General features: G+C 38.4%; 1 protein-coding gene across 1 annotated transcript in view; it reads left to right on the top strand.

Annotated features, from left to right (window-relative positions):
* Positions 1 to 2660: 2660 nt before the first annotated feature.
* LOC149450656 (hematopoietic prostaglandin D synthase-like) overlaps positions 2661 to 13655 on the top strand; it is a 55910-nt gene continuing 44915 nt past the window's right edge. Inside the window, exon 1 of the mRNA XM_089691628.1 lies at positions 2661 to 2741. The gene's annotated coding sequence lies outside the window, so the exon portion shown is untranslated. The remainder of the gene's footprint in view (positions 2742 to 13655) is intronic.

The raw sequence follows: 13655 nt of genomic DNA, 5'->3' as shown, positions 1-13655 counted from the left end.
TTTGGTTTAAGAGGATATGCATTTTTTTTTTGGTTTTGAGCTATATTTCAAACATCCCAAAATCCTTGATTAACTAGATAAAACAACTTGCACTGTTGTTGCCAAACTCAAGTCAAGTATATCTGTGAGGTGTGTTGTCGCAAGGAAAATAGTTTCAGACAGCATACCTATTTCAAACTAAGATACAGTACATACCAGGGGCTGACTGACCATTTGGAAACTTGGACACTGCCCGAGGGCCCGGGGTCAGTAGGGGGCCCCATGAGATGCCCCCGGTACCTTTTTCATAGGCTTTTTCATGCAGGCAAAGTAACAAGTTTACTTTAGACCCTCACATTTTTCTGGTCCTATGCAGTGCAGTAACTCAAGCGCATCAGCACTTGTTAATGTTGCCAACAAACAGCAATGGCCTGAAAATCAGACATTTTTTTTTCAACCCAGCAAACACAGGTCAAGTTTATCCTCCATGCTGTAGGTGGTGCTGTGTTGCTGTGCTTCTGTGCAGATGAAAGTGGAGGCTGAGATGAATGTTGTTCCTGGGCAATCTCTGTAGGTGTCATCAGGGGAGCTTCGGTTCGATTGGACACTTCAGCTTTGAGTGACCTTTGGCAGCCATTTTTAGTATAGGAAGTGCTAATAAATAGCAGTGCTCTTCTGGGGTTGGCATGCATTCTTTGAGTGGCTACAGTAGAGAAAGGAACTACACTTCTTTGGGGGCAGTTATTTAGCCTAATGGAAAACAGGAAAAGGTTTCTGCATGAGGAGAGAAAGTTTAGGGACATAGCTATATGTTCTGCTGTCCACTGGCTGAAAGACTGGCTGCATAGGTTCTGTTCATTCTCCTCAAGAGTACCTTGTGCCACCTTTCCGCCAGTCAGCCACACTCTTGAAGATGTAGCACCTGGTAATGTAGCCTATACCTGTGTGAAATATGCAGTACAGAGATACTGTGGGCAGCCACTATTACTGTATTTGTATCTGTACTGCCATTGTACCAGTGATAATGATTAAAGATTGCTGTTTGTCTTGTTACTGTTTAATTGCAACTCTGCAACACATGAACCATTCAACCAGGTGATTGATTTTTACACTATCATTGCTTATAACAGTGATGATCACTGAAAGTGATGGCTTTCCATTCATGACAGTTTGCTTACTGTTGATATGTTGTGATTGTCTACAGCTAAGCACATGGTACAGGGCACCAGGTACCATGTGCTAGCTGTGGGAAAATCACAACAGTAAGCAAGCTGTTCATGAATGAAAGCCATTCATGACAGTTTGCATACATAATATCATGTGATCGTTATGATTGTTCATAGTGATACCCTGGCTGCTCACAGTGGCCGTGGAACAAGCACCATGATCCACTGTGTCCAGTGGGCACAAGAGTGCACAGTTGTGGGCCCCAGTATGTCGCCATGCCCACCTGTGCCACCCGCTCACAGTAAATTTAACCAAGCGGTTAAATAAACACAGTAAAAAAACTACTATACAGTATCCTGCTACCTGCAAGGATAATTCTATTTTATGGAAAGATAAAATTATTTAGCATTTTCTTTAAATGAAAAATGCATTCGTAAATTGATACTTTCAAGTGAACATTTTTCTACTTAATATAAACATCTTTTAGGTTTTCACCATATAAAATATATTTAATGACTCTTGTACAGCTGATACAAAGAAATTTTGATTTGATGAATGTTTTTTGTGCATTTCTGCCTGTGAAATGTGTCTACAAGACATTAAATAAATGATGGTGTTGATGTTGAGAAAAAATTTTTGTCACTTCCGGCTAGGGACAATGTAGACAATACCATTTTTTTTGGGTGGGACAAGGGAGCATCAGATCAATGATTTTTTTTTTTTTTAATCTGATGTTTTCAAGGGTAGAGGAGAGACCTGGGTCTTATAGACCCAAGAGCTCTCCATAAAAAGACTTATCATGCTTTATTGCTATCACAAGAGATGTTCACATTTCTTGTGATAGCTATAAAAGTGAAAAAAAATAAAGAGACAGTGTGTAAAAATGAATTTTTTAAAATAAAATAAACAGAATAAAAAAATGTAAAGTGCCCCATCCGCTACTCCCACCCCGCCTACTTGTAGGCGAACCCTATGAGTAGGTTGCACACACATATATAGACAGTGTTCACACCAAACATATGAGGTGTATTCCTGCGCACGTTATAGCACAAGCAATAATACTAGCTCAAGGCCTCCTTTGTAGCTCTAAACTGGTAACCTGTAAATTTTGAAACATCACCTATGGAGATTTTAAGTATTAAAGTTTGTCACCATTCCAGGAGAGTGTGCAATTTTAAAGTGTGACATATTAGGTATGTATTTACTTGGCATAACATCATCTTTTATATTTAAAAAAAAAAATGGGTTATATATTGTGCTTTTTGCATTAAAATTAATTAAAGTGTATTCTTTTTAAAAAAAATTGCAAGTGAAAAACCACGGAAATACTGCCATTTTATTATTTTTTTTAAGGGGTTCTAAGTAATTTTCCAGCAACAAATACAGATTTTTACTTGTAAACAAAGTGTCAGAATTTGCCTGGTCCTAAAGTAGTGTAAATGTTATCCACTAGGGGGCGATATTGAATGATTATAATGAGATCCCTGTCTGGTTTTTTTTTTTTTTCTGGTTAGGTTCAAAGGTTTAGAGTTACTTTTGTCTAAGAGGCAGATCACAGTGCAGCTCATTAGATCAGAAGACTCTGGACTGCTAAGGTAATACATCGCCTGACCATAAGCTATGAAAGGAAAGGAATATAATTACAGCTTCATTTACAAATGTACATATGTGTATACAAGGAACAATTTATAAATCCTATCCTACAAAGAATAGCTAGCAAACATTACAAAGGGCAGAGGAAGGTAAACTATTAACAATGGATATAAGATTTAACCTTCTAGGTTAGGTATATAGGATAGCGTCTGTATTATTACTATGGGCTGTGTGCAAATATCTTTAGTGCAATGTTTATGCAATGTTTATGCAGGATAGGCTGAATATAATACTTGTATCATTATTATTATTATTTGTAATTTTTTTTTTTTATATTGAGTATTTAATAGCACAAGAGGGCATAAGTGTAATTATTAAGTAACGCTGTATGATATGAATGACACCGACAAGGGTGAGTTATACAGATAATGCAAATACTTAAAGTAGAACGAAAGGCATAACTTTTATTTTTAGTTTTGGATAGAGTGGAGAGGGATTAGAGTACCTGTCAGTTTGTATTGCTGTCCGTGTCCCCATTAGGGAAATTTGCCCTCTCTGTTTGTCCTGTTTTACCATTATCACTAAAAGCGAAAGTAAAAGAAAATCCCAAATTTTGGGTTGTCCCCAAAAAATAATAGAGGGGAAATCTTCCAATGGGGACACTAGTTCTGGGAGTACCCAAGGATTTCCCTTAATTGTAGAGATTTTCTCACTTTCTGCTTTGGCTATGGGACAGGAAGTGAAAGTAAATCTCCCCAATGGGACACAGATGGCAAAAATAACCTTACAGGGGTTATAACCCTCACTTACACTATCCAAAATGAAAGCAAATGTTTTGCCTACAGTATAGTTCTATTTAAAGGCACTTCCAATGGTGAATAAATAGAGATATTACAAAACCATACAGAACACTACCAAGATTAAATATTGAGAGAGACAGCCATGTCTCCACAAGCTAACACTCTAGAGCAGTGTTTCTCAACCTTTTTTCAGTCAAGGCACCCTTTTTAAAATTATGGGCAGTCCTGAGGCACCCTTTACAATTATGGACAGTCCCGAGGCACCCTTTAAAATAATGGACAGTCTTGAGGCACCCCATTCTAAAATGGGGTGCCTCAAGACTGTCCATCATTTTAAAACAACACCCCATTCTAAAATGTGAAACGATTCCAATAGTTTTATATAACACAGCAAAATCCACACATGTAGGACACCCAACATTAGAGGTGATTTATTCTTCCAAATTAAATACACTTTTGCACACTGATACTGACTAGTATGCCAATGTTTCTCTTCTCCCTCAGTTTTTCCTCCATCACTGAGCTAATGTGAGCCCAGCACTGATGGAGAAGGGCAGGGGAGGGTCAAACTAGGATGCTGTACAGGCAACTGAGATCCTCCTGAGAAGGTCGTAATGGTGCACAATGAAAACCTGTGGCTTTGTGTAACTAAAAGGAAGGCTTGTTCCACCCGCTGGCTTGTATACAGGTTTTGAGCAATTTTTAGACATGAAACCTCAAGGCACCCCGGGGTGCCTGGGCACCCTGGTTGAGAATGGCTGCTCTAGAGAGATAAGGCGCAGAAAAAGAGGCAAGTACATTAGATATAAAGTGACACCATGTGGCTTCTTATGGTGAACAAAAAAGCTTCAATAAATGGTTGGTATTCTTGATCTATAGTTGAAACCCAATTGATCAATATGCCACAAGCAGGGAAGTGGATTTCTACTAATAGTTGGAAAATATGAGCACAAGTTAGTAATCGCATCTGAGTTTCCACCACGTAATCTCATAATCTGATCAATGGAAATGTTTGGATTCATGACCCAAGCATCTCAATGCTGCCAATTGATAAAAAATTATCAATAATTATTAGCAATTGATCAGAAGGGAAGGTATAACTATTTATTTTGATTATTTGATCAAACCGCACATGAATCGGATAATATTATTATTATTATTATACAGGATTTATACAGCACCAACAGTTTGCGCAGCGCTTATATTATAAAAGCATGTATGGCCACCATTAGAGGAGGATACATAGGCCACAATAGAATAGCTCTGGTCTGGTTATCTGCCCATTATATGCTACATTTTACTGATATTTTGCTACATTACACACCAATTAAACTGTAGAGTACATATCTTTTTTATGAATGCTCTTTCCCCATTATACTATTATTAAGACATTGTGACAAAGCTTGTCAGAATGAAATGTCATTTTATAGATTATTCACATTAAAAGCCAACGTTGTTAATTTTATAGTTCGAAAATGAAATAATGATATGATAAAGATTCCTGTTTTTAAACAAAACACTGGTGTATTACATTCAGGCAAAACAAAAGGGAACTTTGTAACCAATGTTGCTATTAAAAGTCATTGCTTAATATATGAAAATCAGTAGAATGAACATGATCCAAGGTGTCACATATACAGGACATGTAACAATGTACGAGTGATAGATTTCTTTCAACCCTAGCCACAAAACAAATATAAAAGGGAAGATATTCCTGTTGTTAGCATTAAAGCTGAACTCTAAGTAGATATAAAAGACATAAATTAATGCAGCTCTGTAATCATTAATGCATCTTTAAGCCTGGTTCACACTGATGCGTTTCAAAATTCGCAGTGTTTCCTGTGCGAATTCCACATCGCATCAGAATCGCACCCCGTTCATGCGAACCGCTGCAGTTGTGTATGTTAAATTAACAACACCCTAAAATCGGTCCACAAAACATGGTGCGATGTGCAGAATCAGATCGAATAGGTGAGAATACTCATGCGATCCGATTCTAGTGCGGACCAAAAAACGGTTATGCACATTTTTGGTGCGGGTGTGGTGCGAATAGAGCCATACAAAATGTAGCACTCCGATTGCACCACACACAATTCGCATGTTATTTGCACAGGAATGCGGTGCGCTTCCTGTGCGAATCACATGCGATGTACTGCACCGCATGAATGTGAACCTGGCCTAAATGTATTTTTTTAAATACAAGCAGTATCATACAAGTACCTGAATATGACCTGGTATCAGCCATTTGCAGTTTCTGTACAGCATGAAAAAGCAGCACAAGGAGACAATCAGTTTATGTGCTGATGAGAAGCATGCTGTTGGGGGAAAGAGCAGAGTGACAGAGTGAGAAAGATGAGCTCATCATTTTGCTTTCACTGTCTAATCACAAGCTGGGGTGGGTCCAGGAAAACCTGGGCTCAGAAGAAATGAGTTGAATGATGCTGGTCATGAGACTGAGGGCATCTAGTGGCAGAAAAAGTACTGTTGGGGAAATCTCTGGATTCAGGTTTATTATTGTAACAATAGTTGGATTTGCTAGTTGACCTTTTAATGGTCTATTCATTCTTAGCTTGCTTTTTGTAGCTGCAGTTGTGCTTTAAATACATTTTTTAGCTCATTATAATCTGATTGACTGTCCAGATATGTACTTACAGTAACCGCTAACTCCTAAACATAGCTAATGCCCTCCTATCTCCTAACTGCTATATTTATACATGGATGCTACTGATCATGGTTTACACTTATGGGCCTATATGTAAAATAGTTGCTTTGAGCATGTACCAGCATTACACAAAAAAAGTAACAAAAAAATACCCTAGCAAATGTTTTTAATGTGTGCAAAATGTTATTTTCTGCTCTAAAGTTGTCTTTCACAGGGCTAATGAAACATTTCCTAATATCAAGAACAGTTAGAGAAAATAGCCTAGGAAAATTCAACTAGAAGAGAAAATAACCTAAGACCTCTTTCACATGGATGTTTCAATTGGTTTCGCCTGCCCATTTTTCAGGTGGACCCGATCGGAACCTTTATTCTCTTCTAAGGAGCGGCAGGTGTAAACAGATATGTGTCTCTTTACACCTGCTGACATCCAGTCCGATCCAACCTCTCAAAAAAGGGACAGATGGGGATCCAATTCCCCTTCCGTCCATCGGATCAGGTCAGATGGAAACAATCAGGCAGTCTATTTTCATCCGACTGCCCATTGAGGACAGCGAGCTGCTTTTTGTCCGCTCTGGAGAGATCCCCCCGCTGAGCAAGCGAATCCACTAAACGGGTCTGCCCTTGTGAAAGGACCCTAAAACAATAGCCTAGGAACATTTGACCAAAATTACCTAAAACAATATCCTAATGACATTCAACTATAAGAGAAAATAGCTTAAACCAATAGATCAAAAATCATCTTTCATGATATGCATGGGCACATATTCTGCCACTATTGTGCTATGATGTTTTGATCCAGCAAAAACAGTCAGACTGCCTAGGCCTCCAATATCTTTCTCTCTGCTACAAATCTGCACTCCTGATGCACAATCTTGATGGGAGTTTTCTACCAGAGCAGGGGCGGACTGACAACTCATAGGGCCCCCGGGTCAATAAGGGATCATGGGGCCCTTGTTTCCTTGCCCACACTCAAAGCACACCCACAAAAGCCTATAAAAAGGTACCAGGGGCATTTCATGGGGCCCCCTACTGACCCCGGGCCCTCAGGCAGTGCCCGAGTGCTCAAAAGGTCAGTCTGCCCCTGTACCAGAGACATACTGTGGGCTGATATGATGGATGTGATGTCGCCCGTTTATTCACTTCCCTTTCTTGGGTACAACCTGGAGACTGACCATTATTACCCCTTTTCCCTATGAGTATCCCTTCTCTACTACAGGTTTGGAATGAGGCTATCAAACATTGGGCAATCTCATCCTGTATTGACTCCCTTTACCCCAATTTTGGGGCTTTTCCCTTGGGGTTCTACTTTTCTATGCTGGACATGCAGGCCTACTACCCCTATTTCCCAGGTCTTGATTGATGGCACCTCCAACAAGTTACTCATTTTGTCATGGACTTAGACCACTGCCCTGACCATTGGTACAAATACTTTCAGCTTTGGGCATTTGTACATCAACTTAAAAAAGGATGGGGGTCCATAGAGAACTTTGAAGATCTGTGTCTTTCTAAGGAAGGTCTGTCTCATCTCATTTCTCTCCTATACACATTATTGTTGTAATATGCTAGTCCTGAACCTTCCCTTTATATAAAAGCTTGGGAAAGGGAACTGGAGAAACAATTCCAGGAAGTAGATCTTCTTAAGACATTCAACTTTTACTTACAAGGAATGAATAGCTTCCTCAGCACAAAAACAGATATAAGATGCTAACACACTGGTATAGATGCATCTGTGATATCCATAGGATTTTCCTTTTATGTGAATATTATTGGTGCTATGAGAGAGAGCTTCATATATGGTGGTCCTGCCCCATGGACCTTTTGGTCCATATCTTCACCATAAACAAAGCAGTGATGTAATTATTATTATATTATTATTATTATTATACAGGATTTATATAGCACCAACAGTTTGCACAGTGCTTTACAAAATGAAGGTAGACATTACAGTTACAATACAATTTGGTACAACAGGAAACAGAGGGCCCTGCTCGTGTCTATGACTCAAAAAATATCCCTTCTCTCTGTTTATCCAGGCTCCATTTCTACAGCCAAGGAGGGCCTTTTCCTATATTTTATGTTAGCTGTCAGGGCAGTGATACCCTGACAGCCAAAGACCACACATTCCTACAATACAGGAATAGTTTACTAATCAATTCCATCTTCACTGTATGGAAAAGTTGACCGACTAGCTCAAGGATCGATATTTCACTTGTATGGACTCCTGTACCACCACAATTGTTTACAAGGATTCCTTGACATTTAAAGATGCCTTGGTATCTTTGTAATGGCCTGATTAGCTGTCATTGAGTTTCCAGTCATTAGGCTCATGATTAAACTGTGCCGATTCTGTAGTGAAGGTTGAAAATCTGGCATTGCTGTCTGGCAGGAGTGGGCAGTTCACAATCCTGGCTGAACAAAATTTTGGCATGTAAAACAATTTTCATGTTTGTATCTCAAATGTATATTTTCCTGATAACCTGGAATTCAACATTCATTTCAAGGTAGTTCAATAGCTACAAACTGAGATATTTGTGAGTTGATGATCTTGAAAGGAAAGTACTTCCATATGTATAAATGTAAAAAAGGTTTGATTTTTTTGCTCTTCCCTTGTAGAGCTATTGTTAAGGCTTCTGAGGCACACAATGAGATTTTCAACTGCTAACAGCTAGCAAAATGTATGAATGGAAAGTGCTTGCAGGGTTCACAGTAAAATGTGTTCTTTGTGTGCCTTTATCTCTTTCATCTGAATGTTGACAGTGTCTTTTATTCATTGGTGATGACACATTATTTTTTTTTTGGTTTATTGAAGAACAAGCAGTGTCCAGGGTAAGGGAAGGAAGGTTCTAGTTGGCTTTATTTAACCCTTACGCTTGCCATACATGGATGAAAAATTGGCCAGTTCAGCAGGGACCAGACAAATTTTGATCCATGTGTGGGCACCCTGGTTGTACACAAATTGATCTATCAATCAATGTGTGAAAAACCAGACTGACACATTTTTTCTGAACGATCGGTGTTGCCGGCTAGTACTGCAATGGCCATCCTGGATCATCTTCTGCAGGATTTTCTGTGTTTATATGTACATGTGAGTGTCATTTTAAAAAATCTTTAGTTTTTATTTAAAATTTCCACACTATGGGATGTGCTTTGGTGTTCCTCTTCTATTACATGTGTTTGTGAATTCAAGCTGGTGCTTCTGGATACTACAGGCTGTCAAGGCTGTGTGTCCACCAGACGTTCTTAGATCTCTTTTAATTTAGAGATCCTATGGTTCTAGCAAGAGCGTTTCCTGCACATGGGGACATCCATTGTGGACACAGTGGAGGTTATTTACTAAAATTGGAGAGTGCAAATTCTGGTGCAGTTCTGCATAGAAACCAATCAACTTAAAGGTTTTATTGCCAACGTTTAATTGAACAAGCTTTCAAATAAAGTTAGAAGCTGATTGGCTACCATGCACAGCTTCACCAGATTCTGAGTGCACCAGTTTTAGTAACCCCCCCCCCCTTGTGTTTTGAAGGGTTACCTGTGGCACTGCACCTTTTTCCTTATATTCAGTGTTATATAGCACTGTCTTTACTAGGAACGTTTACTTGTCCTCATCTGCACATACAGTACATTGTAGGGGGTTATTTACTAAAACTTATTTACATGGTGCAAAATCTGGTGCAGCTGTGCATGGAAGCCAATCAGCTTCCAGGTTTTATTGGCAAAGCTTAACTGAACAAGCTGATGTTAGAAGCTGATTGGCTAGCATGCACAGCTGCCCCAGATTCTGAGTGCACCAGTTTTAGTAAATCTCCCCTGTGTTATTTTTCACTTATATTGATATTTAATTATATTAAAGTTATTTATTATGATTTGAGCAAACTAATTTCTGATTGTTATATTTCATCACTGTTTGGGATTGTTTAAAATAACTACATTTTATTAGCACACCTGTTTCACAGTACTTATGGTTTAGGTCTTGTATTCAGATCAATAGCGTGCTGCTTTTTCTTCAAATTTTTTTCTATAGGTACACTAAAGGTGGGAATACATGATTAGAAAATCGACCGATCAGTCATCCGACGACCAAAAGGCATTCTTTCGTTGGTCAAAATCATGGCCCACATTAACCAATCTAAAAAAAATTGTTCATCAGGCATTACATAGTGTTGATGTCTTCTGTACAAGCGGAAGTGATGCAATGTGCGTGTGACCTTGTAGGCATGTCCTTCCAGCCAGAACAAGCGATATACACAACAATTAATAGCAATGAGTATTATATAGTTTATTACATTAAATAGTGATACATAAAATATAATATGCATAATTCTGGTTTCATTATCTCATTAGGCCAATCACTTTTTAACATTATTATTTTTGTTCGTGTTTACGAAGATTCCTTGGACACAAACATCCGGGTCATCTTCTGTTTCCGCTCATGCATGATAGCGCTTGATAGATTTTTTTTGTATGACCGTCATACCACCGCATAGAAAATCGGTGGTTCATATGCGAAACTACAACATTTTTCACTGTTATTTAACCGGATTTTTTCGTTCACAATATCGTTATCGGTTAAAACATCCTGCTCATCAACGAAGAGAAAATAGTTTGATCAGTGGGTCCGTGAAATTTTTCGGACGATTTTCTTATCGTGTGTACGGGGCAATAGTGTAGAAAATGTTTTTTTTTCATCAAATCTAGTGTACAACTAATATGAGATCTGCCAGCACAATTATGCTATGTGAATGGGAACAAGTAACAAATGTATAGTAGGCGTTATCCCAAATTCTCTGAAAAAGTGAAATGCACTTTAAGTGTAAACTTTAGAGATAGGGTATTATTTTAAGAGTTAGGTTTAGCCTGTTTACTTGTCCAGACAGGAGACGTTTTAAGGACATCTTTTAGATTAGGGACAGTAGAACATTATGACTTTTATTTGCTTTCACCATTGAAAACTCGTGCCAAGCTTAGAGTATTCTTCCCACTAAAAAACTAAGCTGAAACTCTCAAATATTTGTTTAATCTGAAAAAGGTGGCAACGTTTATAGAACCTAATATTTAACAGAAAAGGTATTTTCGCTGACATCTGAGCTCTCAGCAACAAGTAAATTAGAGAGCTTAGACATTACCACCCACCTTCCTTGTAGAATGGACATGAGATACGGTATTTTATCTTTCCATAAATAAAACTGAGGGATTTCAGAGGCGGAGTTCTGGCTCTGATACGTTCTGTTGTTCAGTCTTCCCTTTACACAAGGGAATTGTTGTTACTATGCATTTAATATATGACAGGTTTCCCAGAAAACATACAATATATAATTAAAGTAGTAAAGTTTGCATACGCAGTGTTTATTTTCCAACACTCCTAGTACATTGTATATGCAAACATATTTCTTTTCAGCATTCACATGTGTGAGCACGTTATCAAATAAGCCATTGCTATATTAAAATGAGAGAGATACGCCTAGTAGGTATCCTAGGTTTTTATACTGTTTTTATATTATTTATTTTGTCTCCAAATAATATAAAGATAACTATCACAGCTCAAGGTCTACCTGTGCTTCCACCCAAGTACAAAAAGGTAGCACTTATAGGAGCAAATGGGGTGGGAGATAAAAAAAAATTATACATGGAAGTATATTCTGACAGCAAACACGACGTCTTCATGTTCCTCAAAGATAATTAAAGCGGAGCTCCACCCAAAAGGGGAAGCTCTGCTTTTTTCACCCCCTCCCCCATCCACTACCACATTTGGAATTTTTTGAGGGTGAAGTAGATACCAGGTTTTGACAGGTACCCGCTCCCATTTCCAGCTCAGTTCGCCATGGCTTTTTGCAGAAATGCACTGCAGTCCATTTAACATGGTTTCCTAAGGGGCATGTTCTTATCTATGCGTTTTTCAGCTGCTGTGTTTTTTGGAATGAGTCAGGGACTTTTTTAAATGCACAAAGCATCGTTTATGCTACAATAGAGTTCAATGGAGACACTGCTGAAATACATGTAGTGCATTTTAGCCATGTTTTTGCAGCATTTTTGCATTTTTATTTTGCCTAGCAACAAAAACATTAATAAAAAAAAAACACAAAATAAAAAATGCAAAATGAGGTAAAAACGCAAGTGCAAAAAATGCAAAGAGAAATGCAATACAAAAACTGATCATACGCAAACTCCATTGGTGTGAACCAGGCCTATGTGAGTTTCAACAGGTTTGTAAAAAAAATAAAATTTGGCTCTGATAGCTATCTTCATACACACACACATTGGTCCCCAGTTCTGATAATTGAGAACACATGATAGCTGAAGAAGCATGGACAGGTAAGTATAAGAATTGGTGGAATACTGGGCTTAATTATAGGGTAACTATATAAGCCCTGGTTCACACTGATGCAAATTGTTGAATGGTCAAATCGCATGGCAAATTGCATTCAATGATCATCAATGGAACCGTTCTAACTACTCTAATTTTTCTAACCACTCCAACTTCGTCAGAGTCGCACCGAATAGAAAAGTAGTTCCTGCACTACATTTGTCAATTTGGGGTGTGACTTGCATATACATCTGTGCATGAAGTCGCAGAGATGTCTATGAAGTTGCACCCAAAGTTGCACTGCCATCTGACTTTAAACTCGTTCAACTTCAAGTGAAGTCGCACGATTTCAAAGTTAGATCCAGTGCGAACCAGGGCTAAGAGTATGATTATCCCTTCATTCTGAAAGGTAATGGGCAGCCTTTTTGAAGTAATCCAGTCAAATAAAACATGCTTGTCAGCATTGTACTGCATCTTTTCTGATTTCCAGCTTTATTACAGTGTGGTGCAACTAAGTATGAAGTTCAGACTGTTAGAATATGATTTTAATCTCAACAAGGTTACACTGGGATCAGTAGCATGGAGAGCATGTTTGTTTTGGCAAGTAAATGTTACTAGGCTAAGGTGTAATGTTCTTTTTGCCAAGTAAAATGGAGCTAGGTTTTTTTTATAGATATTGTTGCTGTAATTTTATAAAACACAAGCTACAAAACGCACTTTAAAAGAGTAAAGATGGTCCCATTTAAGAGTAGCATGTGAATGTCTTCTTCTACAGCTTCAGGCAGATTAAATAACAAGTTTGATGGCTTTGGTACTTTTACATACATAGAGGACTTTGTAAAAAAAAAAAAAATAGGTGCAGGAATGTCCACCTTCTAAGTCACTTCTTGTCTACGTGCCCCAATCCACCTCCGAGCACCTTTCCTTGGTTCCACCCCCTACCCACCTAACAGTACTGCTCCTTTTAGAGAATATAGAATTAAGTGCTGCTAAGCAATTTGTATGGAATTTGTTAATAACAAGAAAAGCAGTAAAATATATTCCTTTCAGCCAGCAGCAATGGACCCCCCTCCAGCAACAACAGATTCCCCCAGAAATAATGGACTCCCACAACAACATACAACCCCAGCAACAATAGACCCCCAGCAGCAACAAC

The sequence above is a fragment of the Staurois parvus genome, unplaced genomic scaffold (assembly GCF_062004578.1).
Source record: "Staurois parvus isolate SC_StPar_1 unplaced genomic scaffold, SC_StPar_1.0 ptg000566l, whole genome shotgun sequence".
NCBI lineage: Eukaryota > Metazoa > Chordata > Amphibia > Anura > Ranidae > Staurois > Staurois parvus.
The sequence above is the reverse complement of the archived record's forward strand: the minus strand, read 5'-3'. Positions and strand labels throughout refer to the sequence as shown.